We start from the raw sequence: 11,284 nt of genomic DNA, 5'->3' as shown, positions 1-11,284 counted from the left end.
GGTCAATGTGATAAACATTTATAAGTTTATGTCATATTCTTATTGGTTGTGAAATAAGGATAAGAATATTTGAACTATAAAAACAAACATGGCTCATGTACTTAACCACTAGTCTCTAACACCATCATGAAGTAATAATCCTGAGAATTATTTTCTCTGCATATGTATTTATGGATTAGATAACGTGTGTCAATTCAGACTTCAATTTTATTATTGACCTATCAGAACTTACCTTTCGATTCAGTGCGATTAAACCGGAAGTAAGACAGTCTAGCGAAATTCTTAGGCACTTAAAGGTGTAAAAACATCTTTTTCTTCGAATGAACGGCATTGGAACGGAAAGAAACCGTACATATATTGAAAGTAAGGTATATGTAAACGATTCATCGCGTCAGGCCGTTTGAGAAACGCCCACAATAACCCAAACCCGAATTTGCCTCAAAAAGAGTGTCCTACCCTTCCTTTTTGGGAGTTGAACTATGTTCAATCTCCCTTGGTCATCACGCACTTTTCTGCGCAGTAATTTGTATTGATTTGTATAGTGGTCGTCAGCGGGGGTTCTGTGTCAGCTGATTTACTCCTAGGTAAATCAACATAAACTTTTATAAACATCCGCCATTAAATAATCCATGTAACTTTTCTGAATTAATCTAATTTTGATAATTGACATGTAAGTAAATGCGATGATATTGTATTCAAATCAATTTGAATACAAGATTTCGATCAAATTGATACTGATATACATAGAAAAATAAACGATAAGGTTGAAAATTGTCGTTTGTAGCGCAGCGTCACCTATAAACATTGATAGGGAAACGAACGACAACTGCACACAAGACCTATTGACACCGTGGCGCGAAATATCGAATACGGTGCGAAACCTCCGAAAATTTACAAGAAATAACTCTACAACATTGTGTATGCGTATATATTTGGGTTTTTTTTTAATGTGATATAAAAAAATGCTTGATGTTACTTGTATATTGAATTAAAACACGTCATTCCCAGTCAACAACTTTCGATCGGGATCGGAATACGAAATAAAATTTCTTATATCCGGTTGCAAAGTGAAACTGCTTCATGCTTCAAGTTATTGAATTACGTAGTAATTACACGTTACACATTAGAGAACTGTTCCTTTTAATAAAGAAAGTCACAAAATAGATACAAAATGAGTGTATCTTATTCATTACTGTTACCGAGCTTTCGTCGGCGAAAATCTCGAAATGGCGTGTTTCGCTGCGCTTGATGACGGTAAGGTCCACATTTTCTACGTGAGTATTTTGATATTTGTTTATGATTTTTTTGCGCATACATGGTATGTCTCGGCTAGGAATAATGGAAACTTTCTCACCAATGTATGTAAAGACATATTAATCTCTATTTTTAAAAATGTAGAACACTTTTATCAAATGACAATGTTTGAAAACGCTTAGAGCCCCGATGTCAGAATTTCCTTTTCCAAGACATCAATGTGTCAAATTCATTATCCTTTTCGAATAGTATGTACCATATTTTGTACCAGTTATTCATTTTGAATCCTCTATTAGAATGGGATTTTGTTGCACTCTGTAATGTTTGAGTGGATGTCATGAGTGTGTGTCAAACAGAAATTTTAAGAGCATGGGATAATGTGCTGACATGAATTGTCTACAGTTTATTTGTCTACAGATGAAAGAGACATGAGGATTCTCCCTCACAAGCTGAAAAAAATTAGTTATGGATCTTGTACATGTATAGTTTATTAATCACTATAGATTTCCAGCATCACAAGTCTGATTCCACTATATGCTTCCCATACTGTCAGGTTCATTCACCCTCTGTTTGAGCCACAGTATAATATCCCAAATACCTTGGCAATAAATAACATTATTTGACTAGTGTTTCATTTTTAGCGGAGTTGCGATGAAGTCGAACTCGGCTTATGATCTGATGAAGTGCCTTTGGGCGGGCAGGCGGGCACGCATCAACATTTCATTTCCGCACCATAGCTCTTGAGCAAATTATAGGATCTCATTCAGACTTAGATGAATCGTCACCCTCAGTAAGATGAGGAAGCCTATTGATTCTGGGGTCACTAGGTCAAAGGTTAAGGTCACAGTGGCTATAAATAGACTGAAATTTGGAGAAAATTTTGTTTTCCGCACCATAGCTCTTGAACGAATCATACGATCTCAATCAAACTTAGATGGATTGTCACCCTCAGTAAGACCAGGAAGTCTATCGATTCTGGGGTCAAAGGTCAAGGTCACTGGCCATAAATAGACTGAAATTTGGAGAAAATTTTGTTTCCCACACCATAGTTCTTGAACGAATTATAGGATCTCAATCAAACTTAGATCGATTGTCACCCTCAGTAAGACAAGAAGCCTATCGATTCCGGGGTCACAGGGTCAAAGTCACAGTGGCTATAAATAGACTGAAATTTGGAGAAAATTTTGTTTTCTGCACTATAATTTTTTAACAAATTATAGGATCTCAATTAAACTTAGATGGATTATCGCCCTTGATGAGACAAAGAAGCCTATTAATTTTGGTCAAGGGTTAAAGGTCAATGTCACAAAGGATTTAAGTCGGCTGAAATTTATGTACGCAAAATTTTGCTCCCTGCTTGATAATTCTTGCAAACTTTTCTGCCGGTTCCCTCTATGCCCATTCCTTGCGCAACTCGGTTTGTGCATCTCCGATGCCGGACGATTTTTAATTTTTTTCCATTTCAATTATTTTGAGTTATTATACAATTATTTGCCATTCCATTGATCCTCTACAGGACTGTAGTATACTCAGGTGACAGTTTAGCATATTGGACTACCTTTTCAAGTAATGAATCCTTAGAATTAGCTACAACTAGGATTAAACTTGAATGTATATATACAGGGAAAAAAACTTCTTCATAACTGCAAGGCATTGATAACCATATTGATTTGAATGTTTGGGCCATAATATGTGGTCACATTTTTCATGAGAATATAAAGGGGTGAAATTCTAGAAAACAACAACACGACTTCAGTTACTCGAGGAGCGTTGTGGCCCATGGGCTTTCCATTATCCATGTTTGCTGTTGTAACGCTTTGAAAAACAACAACAGTTGATTTGTATCTAAAATCATGATAATATTCAGTCATTTATCCTCCTACCCTTCCAGTGCTATATGTTCTAACTGAATTTCCACAATGTTCAACTCCCTTGAGTACTTTCAGTACTTTGATTTATACATGTACATACTATATATTTACATTAACTTCCAGTGCCCGTGTATTTATGTCAGAATCGAACTCAACTACATGTACGTGACATTTTGTCCCAAATGATCGTGTTACACTACCTTTTCATAAAAAGATAAGGATGTAGAAGGGAAATAATATATATGCACTTATCCTGGTGTATTTGTTTGTAATTTACAGTTAGTTTATTTGTTCATTTATTTTATTTCTTCTATTCCTGTCAAAATCAGTTTTCAAAGATTCATGTTTTGTATTCCGAACCCGATCTCTTTATATGGGTATACATGTATATTTTACATATATTTGTATATAACCAATAAATGATAACTATAAAATATTTCTTCCTTTCTTATTTGATACTTAGATTTATTTATTTTCAGTTGTGGTTGTTTTAGATAAAATGCTTTAAAAAATCCACCTAATATATTTATATACAGTAGTATTTATAAAAGTGTGCCATACATGTACATAGAGCACATGCACCAAAAATGTCAGAATCTGTATATACTTATACAGAAGATACCCTCTGACTTTAGATGATCTTCAAATAATCTATGGTATGTTTTTACTGTAATATTATGTGGTAACTATATTTATTGTGAATAGTTATATACGTATATGTACAAACATATGTATTAATTATGCTGCACAAAAACTGTTTGTTTCCTATTTTCAAAATATCTTATATTTCAAAGTGCATAAACTGACAAATTTACAAACAATGAAATCTACATTTATAAATAATTCAAGACATACATGTAAATTCATTTAAGAAATAAATTTCAATTTTGAAAATAAAAATAGGAGCTTCATGAAAAGTATGTCTGCGTGAAACATTTTATATCTTCATGTATTTTAAGTAACCATTCAAAAGTTATGGCTAAGGTTAAAGATTTTCAAAAGTAGGTCAAATTTGAAAGGTGAAGAATTGCATGTAAAGAAAGGTCTTGTCACAAGGAGTACACATGTGAAATATGAAAACCCTATCAACATGCATTCAAAAGTTATGCCGAAGGTTCAAGTTTTTGCTGACAAACAGACGGATGGACCAAAAACTATATAAATGCACCCCGAATATCTGATTACGGGGGTATAACATTTGCTTTTCAAAAGCATCATTCTTGTATTCAGAATCTTTCTGGAAAGGGGCGGGGGAGGGGGTTGTTGACAAGAGTGCACATTAATTTTGTTTCGCTATCAACAACAATTATTCATCATGTCTCAATAATTATAATAAAATTTAAGGAAAATATTTGGTGGTTTTTTTTCCATTTCACTAATGAACATAATTTTTTAAAGTACTTTATACATCGTACATTCTGGACTCATATTTTGCACGTGCACTCTAATTTGTATTATTCTAATATTTACATAGAGGCTTTTCTTCCCTGATTAAAACAACTAATATAACATCATAATTTAACAAATTAATGCGATTCTCACAATACTATCACTCGTAAATGAGAGAGAGAAAGAGAGAGAGAGCAGTAACCCGCGTATACATGTACATATACAGAGACCCGGTTCGGAATACACCAACATTGAATTTGAAAATTTCATCAATCGTGTGGTCAGATGTTTGACCCAAATAAAAAAAAAAAGAATTAATTTTGTAAAAATTAAATCCAACAGTAAATTACAAACAAATACAGCAGGGTAAGTACATATATATTATTTCTCTTCTACATCCTTATCTTTTTATGAAAATGTAATGTAACGCGTTGATTTGAGAGAGAAAAATCACGTAGTTGAGTTCGATTTTGACATAAAAAGGAAAATTGGAATAAAACACAAACATACAATAAATCAGAAACATGCATGTGCATACAAGGGAATGTCATTGAATATAACACTCTTTATCTTTTCTTTTTTTTAAATAAAAAAGTAGATTAAAGCAGCTATTTAGAAAAATAAAAAATATCGAGACCGGGACTGGCTTTTAGCACTTTTTACTTCTCGGTCCCACCGGTCCCGGAGTTTTCACAGGTGCTTGTGGACAGGACTTCCGGTACCCCCCCCCTTCTTGTATTTTTAAATGTTCAATTCCTTGGGTATTTCGGACGTATTTTTGATAAAATATGTAACTTCAGAGTTTATATATTTCAATGGAATACACAAATCTCGCATAGAAACAGTTTTTAAAAATCTCATATCACCGATCATAATATATATTATGATCGGCGATATGACATTTTTAAAAATACCTGTGGGAGGTTTCACATATTATTTTACGAAAGACGACAATAATATTATCAATCAACTATTAGAATACAGGCATGAAATGTCATATCTAAATTAACGAGAAATTGGGGCTAAAATATTCTGATGTATTCTGTTTTTATCGAATAAAAAAATCTGGGACCGGGACCGAAGACCGGGTTTTAGTCAAGGGACCGAGACCGAAGACCGGGTTTTAGTCAGTACCGACAAAGATCCCTCCTCGAACTTGGGGTTTGCTGTTGCCTCGATTTTCAGCTCATGTTTTGTCCCCACAGCTCTTTCATTGTCCCTTCTTCTGCTGTTACAAGGTGTTTTTTTCTTCTTTTTAGGTCATCCCCTATTTTCTGTCTCTCTCTCTCTTTTTGTTTTAAATTCTGTTTGTGACTTACGGAAGTTAGCTCCTGAGCTTTTGAGTACAACTGCGCAGGATACTACAACCAAGTATTTACTGGTTCAGTGTTGATCCCATTGGTGCAGATATATTACACATTTATTGCTGAACCCTATCCAGTTGAAAAATTTTGTGTCAATTCAAATATTGAAAGGGTTTGGCAGGGACTATATTTTGTGGCGGAAGGATTCATTAATCAAAAAGTTTTAATTCTGCAGCGCATGATATCACTTTCTGTTTCCCAATGTATCGTCTATTTTTATACTCCTATACAAGTATTTCAGTTTTATGATTTATGATATAGGTAGTTGCAATCTAATTAAGATTAGACTTGTATATCCGCTCCTCTACGATACGCTTCAATACAAGATTGTATTGAAGCGTATCGTAGAGGAGCGGATATACAAGTCTAATTTTAATTAGATTGCAGGTAGTTGAGACTTCGAACTAGTTCAACTGTTGTAATTTGTTCACAACTTGGTTGATAGATTTTTCCAAACAGAACACAGATTCTTAAAAAAGTTTAAATTAATTTACTCGAAATTTTGTATAAAAATTCATTATTTTCACCAGTAATTCAAAAATTTGATCTCCAACCTCCACTTTTTAGCTCACCTGAGCTGAAAGCTCAAGTGAGCTTTTCTGATCGCCTGTTGTCCGTCTGTCTGTAAACTTTTTACATTTTCGACTTCTCTGGAACCACTGGGCCAATTTCAACCAAAATTGGCCAAAAGCATCCTTGGCTGAAGGGCTTTCAAGTTTGTTCAAATGAAAGGCCATGTCCCTTTCAAAGGGGAGATAATCACAAAAATGCAAAAATAGGGTGGGGTCATTTAAAAATCTTCTCAAGAACCACTGAGTCAGAAAAGCTGAGATTTATATAGCTTCCTGATATAGTGCAGATTCAAGTTTGTACAAATCATGACCCGGGGGGGGGGGGGGGGGTGGATGGGGCCACAATAGGGGATCTCAGTTTTACATACAAATATATAGGAAAAATCTTTTCAAGGACCAATGAGCCAGAAAAGCTGATATTTACATGAAAGCTTTCTAATACAGTGCTGATTCAAGTTTGTTCAAATCGTGTCCCCCGGGGGTAGGATGGGGCCACAATAGGGGATCAAAGTTTTACATTGAAATATATAGGAAAAATCCTCTTCTCAAGAAACACGGGACCAAAGAAGTTGACATTTACATGAAAGCTTTCTGACATAGTGCAGATTCAAGTTTGTAAAAAATCATGGCCTCCAGGGGTAGGTTCGGGCCACAATAGGGACTAAGGTTTTACATGCAAATATATACAGGCTTTCAAGCGGGCCCTTATTTTTCTACATCAGCCCTTATTTTCCTTATTTAAGCTTTAGAATCCTAAAAAAAAAAAAGAAAAAGCCCTAATTATGTTCCCCAAACAAAGTTTTGGAACATATTGTTTTTACTCTGTTTCTTATTATTAGTATTCTTATTAAGGTCTTCCATCTCAACGGAAGACCTTATAGTGATTCTTATGTTTCTTTTCCTCTATTATTATTATGTCTCCGAACACAAAGTGTCGGAGACATATTGTTTTTGCTCCGTTTCTTATTATGTCTCCGAACACAAAGTGTCGGAGACATATTGTTTTTGCTCCGTTTCTTATTAAGGTCTTCCGTTCTTCACGGAAGACCTTATAGTGATTCTACTGTTTCTTATTATGTCCCCGAACACAAAGTGTCGGAGACATATTGTTTGTTTTTTGTTGTTGTTTTTTTTATGATTTCATAGTTTATTACTCATATTAATACCATCAGTAGTACAATAGCACAGGTACAATGCATTACATTGCAGAAAAAATATATATACAAATTACAATAGTTTTATGAAATGTTCAATAGCATTTGTTTTCAATGCATAATTACTATACTTTATAACTTTACACCACAAAACTGTACACTTCTTGACATGATTTGATATGCTATATTCAGTTTCTTCAAGATTACTTAGTCTACAAAACATTTTATATTTGTATATCTTCAAAGCAATGAAGGAAATAAAGTTATTAAGCAGGCGTGTGTTTTGATTACATTCAAAATAAAAACCAATAACAATACTTTTCCATTGAATGTTGACTTTGCACGCCAAAGACACCATATTCCAAACCATTTAAACATGTATTTTTTACAGGAAAGCAAATTATGCATCAGTTTATAATTAAATTCAGCAATATTTCAAAAGTATTTCATAGAAAAATTTACATTTTTGTTTTTCAACCGTACAATATTTATTAGTAAAATTGAAATATCTTTTATCTTTTATGTTTATAAATTTTGATTCGTATCCATGAATTTTCTCTCTTATGTATTTAAAAGCTGATTTGACTATTTTATATTCACAAAGTACATATGCTTTTTTGCAAATTTCTTTGCTTATTTCATCAATGGTCTTAAAACCGCTATCATTGAACAAATCTTTTACATATTTAATATTTTTTATCCAATTTTTAAAATATATAGTCTTGCCATTAAACAAAAAATGCTTATTGTTCCAAATTGGTTCTTGTAATATTTCGTTATTGTTCATATTTTGCACATTAGGAATTTTTTTACATTGATTAAAGTAAGTAAACACCTCTTTATAAAATTGTGGAAGTTTGGTAAATATATCAAAGTTCTTTAAATCAGTACAATTCATTTTCAATATATATTCTAGATTTACATTATAAGCTCTTAATAGCTTATCAAGGTGTGAACGTATAAAGTTATGACCGTCATTTTTTATAAGTCGCGGTATCCAGGCAGCTTTCAATGCGTGGAATTTAGTAAGTATATCATAGCTGTTTAATAAAAATTTCACTAGGGAGAGGTAGTATAGATGCAACATAAATGAATTTGCCTAAAGTATTAATTATTTCAGTTTTACCAAAAATTGTAAGTTTTCTCTTCTTCCATGACTCAAACAGTTTTTGCATTTTTTCACTTTTATCAATCCAGTTTCTTTTGTAACATTCTTCTTTATCTACACCAATATATATTCCAAGGCATTTTACAGAAGATGTATTTACTTTTATTCCCTCAAGTTTTTCTATGTTACGGTGCAACCTACGTGGACCTGTCAATATACATTCGGTTTTATCCACGTTTAGCTTTGATCCTGCATGTTTGGGAAATTCATTGATTGTTTTTAAAGCCTCCTTTAAAGATTCTACACTTTTAAGAAATAGTGTCAGATCATCTGCATGATGAACATGTTTATACTCTTTACTAAATTCAGAGGGTTTAATTCCTAAAATTTTATCATTTTTCTTTATCTTTAAGGCTAGAATATCTGCGACAAATAGATATAGAATTGCCGAAATAGGGCACCCTTGTCTTATGCCTCTCGACATGGGACATGTTTTTGAGATCCATCCATTGTTTTTTAATCGAAATAGCGGATGTTTATAAAGAATTTTCATCCATTTTATAAAATTATGTTTAAAATTATATTTCTCTAGAGTTTTAAATAAGAAGTTCCATTCTATTGAATCGAACGCCTTTTCGAAATCTAAAAATAGCAATATTCCGTCTGTTTCTCTTTCCTCACAATATTCGAATTTATCTAAAATTACTTTAGCATTTTCTCCAATATATCTTCCTTTAATGTATGCCGATTGATGTTCATTAATGATATTTCCTACAACCTTTTGAAGTCTTCTCGCAAAAATAAAAGCAATTATTTTATAATCCGTGTTAGTCAAACTAATTGGCCTATAATTTTTAAGGTTCGTTTCATCTCCTTTTTTTATACAGGAGGGAGATAACAGCAGTTCTCTGTGAAAAAGTCATTTGACCATTATCAAATATTACTTTTAGCGCTTCGTAAAATAGGTCTTTTATGTCATTCCAAAAATATTGGTAAAATTCGTTTGTAAGACCATCAAGTCCTGGAGATTTGTTCGTTTTTAGATTTGTTACAGCATCAGTGCATTCCTCAAGAGATGGAAACTGCTCACAATAGTTTGCATCATTCTCACTCAGTACATTTTCTAAATTAATAGACGATAGATAATTATATATGCATTCATCTGATATATTATCAGACGAGTATAGACTTTTGTAGAAATCACACATAGCACCCAGAACTAGATAAGTTGGTGTTTTCTATGCGAGTATCTTCATTAACTTTCAATTCTTTTATGACACTTTGTTTCTGCCTACTTTTCTCTAAATTTAGAAAGAATTTTGAACATTTTTCGCCTTCCAGCATCCTTTACATTTTTTGTCATATAACTTATCTAGTTCTGACTCTAGATTACGTTTTTTATTCATATCTATACTATAAGAATCAAGCTCCTCTATATCATTTATTTCTTTTTCTATTGATTTAATGCGATTTTTTGTATTTAGATTTGATTCTTTTGAAAACTGAATAGAAAAATCCCGAGATTTTATTTTGAATGTTTCCCACTTATCTACTGGGTCTAATTCTTCATTTTGTATCTCATCGATAATTCTATGAATTTCTTTTTTTATAGTTTAAATCATTTAAATGGGAGTTATTAAGTTTCCAATATCCATTTCTTTTATTTGCATCTATTTTAAACGTTATTTTTAATGACCTATGGTCAGACATTCTTTTCCCAAAGTTTGTACCTGGAATTTTTCGTATGATTATATTGTTTAAATCGAATGTAAAGTTTCTATTCAGAAATATATAATCGATTCTACTACTAGGGATATCCTCTGAATTACACCATGTATGACCTTTAAAAGTTGGATGTGTTGATTGCCAAGTATCATACAAATCAAAAGAACAAACAATCTTTTTAAGCTTCGACGTACTTTGGTCATGAAAGTTATCTGTTTTACAGTTAAAATCCCCGCATATTATGATATTGTCATCTTCTGTTATACCTTGTTTTTGCAGAAAATTGTTCAATTTTTTTAAAGAATGTGCATCTTTCTTTTATAGTGTTTGGTGCGTAAATATTTACTATTTTCCCATGTATTTTTGCTTTTAAAAACAATCTTCTTCCGTCCAATGATGCGTGTTTTTCAATTATTTCTAGTTTTAATTCTTTTTTTAAAAAGAATGCTAACACCTCTACTAAAAGGTGAATCGCTAAAACAATGAACCGATTTACCGAACCACCTTGAGTCATATTTAAATATATTTTTCTCAATATAGTGTGTTTCTTGTAAAAAGATAATATCTACATTCATATCATTTAACCATGTATATAACTTAACTCTTTTTTCGTCCGAGTTTAATTCTCGAACATTTACCGACAGTATTTCAAACTTATCCATTTAGGCTAAAATTTGAGGAAAAATACAGTAATATGTAAATATATGTATATAAGTTGAAGAAAGTTTGCATATCTATAAAATTGCAACAACAAAAAAAAGATATAAAAAGATAGTTTTGTATAAGTTGTAGATATCTAATTCCATTGTCCAGTTTCAGTCCGTGAATCGCAATATATGATTGTTAC

The sequence above is a fragment of the Ostrea edulis genome, chromosome 5 (genome assembly GCF_947568905.1).
Source record: "Ostrea edulis chromosome 5, xbOstEdul1.1, whole genome shotgun sequence".
Lineage (NCBI taxonomy): Eukaryota > Metazoa > Mollusca > Bivalvia > Ostreida > Ostreidae > Ostrea > Ostrea edulis.
Note: the sequence above shows the minus strand (reverse complement) of the source record.